Here is a 1,645-nt window from a genome sequence, read left to right on the forward strand (position 1 = left end):
GGCAGAGACAGATCCTGCTCCCACTGCTAGTGAAGAGACCCAGATTCGGGCCTCTATCAGGCCGAGGCCGTGCACTGAAGGACGATGAGACCAGGCGTTCGGATGCAAGAGCAAAGAGGCTTTTATTTAGGGCTTCGGGTACCTGGGCGTCTGCTCTCAGGAGAGTGGCGCGCCGATGTACTCAGGTGCGGGGCTTTTATAGGGTGCATGAGCCGGAAGCAGGCATACAGAAGCAGATGAATGGTTACAGGTCTCTGATTGGGTGATGTAAATTAGGCCAGGGTGACTCGGAGTTCAACCTGAGTTCTGTTGGGGCAGTCTCATTGTTCTTGAGATCTCGGAGCAGTCCCATTGTTCTTGAGTTCTGGGAAGGAGGATCTCGGGCAGTCTCATTGTCTCGAGGCAATGTCATTGTTCTTGTTGATCTCGACAGATGGTGTTTTTGAAACATTTCACCCAGGTGTCAGACCACAAAGATCTTGTTTGGCCTCCAAACCGGCCTGGGGAACTCTTGGTAATTTTCCAGCCTTGTTTAACCGCGCATTTCAGGGAAGGGTCTCTGGGTTCGGGTCTGTCATTCCCCCATTTTCTATGATACTTGAATGGAATCTTTCATTCTATCTCTGTCCCTTGATTTAGTTGTTGATACTGGTGGGTGAGGACCATGGCCTGGACAACACTCAGTCGGTCTTTAACGAACTGAGTCAACCGATTTAGGATGTAGGGCCCAAGTATTAGAAGTAAGAGGACAATTACTAGGGGTCCCATCAAAGAGGATATTAAGGTGGTGAACCAAGGGGACCCATTAAACATTCTTTCATACCAACTCTGGGTGGACTCAAAAAGGTGTTGTCCCTGGCGCAACCTCTCTCTAAGTTTTGCCATATTGTCTCTAACCAGGCCAGTGTGATCAGCGTAAAAACAGCATTCCTCTTTGAGGGCTGAGATCCCCCCCCCTCTTTAAGGAAAAGGATGTCAAGACCTCGTCTATTCTGGAGAACCACTTCTGACAAGGAGGTTAAAGACTTCTCGAGGGCACTGACAGATTCTTCTAATGCCTGAAGATCAGTATGCATAGCCTGTTGGAGTAGCTTAAATTGGGAGGTCTCAGCAAGGGCCGCCGCCCCGTCCCAATGTCAGCTGTAATGCCCCCCACTGTCAGTCCCCCTAGTAAGAGGGCTAAAGTGATGGATACTGGTTCTCGGGGGTACCTGGTCAGGCCTTCATAATGATGGTAGACCTGGGCTGAGACACATGGCGTGAGACCTGAGTTGCACGCCCAGTACGTTCTATTGGGACCCAACAAATAATAGCTCTCAGCCATCACCTGAAGTCTCTGGTTGCAGAGCCCCTGGTGGCTGGGGGGAACACTCTCAATATACAACCCAACCCCAGAGACCTAGAAAGGGTGAGTTTGGTGGAGTCTTTAAGTAACATGGCTACTGCTGTCACTACTCTGAGACACGGGGGCCAGCCTGCTGCCACAGGGTCTAATTTCTTTGACAAGTAAGCTACCGGTCTTCTCCAGGGCCCGAGTCTTTGAGTCAACACTCCCTTAGCAAATCTTTTCTGTTCAGCTATGAACAGGTCGAAGGGCTTGTTTAAATCGGGCAAACCTAGGGCCGGAGAAGCTAGGAGTGCCTTC

The sequence above is a fragment of the Mastomys coucha genome, unplaced genomic scaffold, assembly GCF_008632895.1.
Source record: "Mastomys coucha isolate ucsf_1 unplaced genomic scaffold, UCSF_Mcou_1 pScaffold22, whole genome shotgun sequence".
NCBI lineage: Eukaryota > Metazoa > Chordata > Mammalia > Rodentia > Muridae > Mastomys > Mastomys coucha.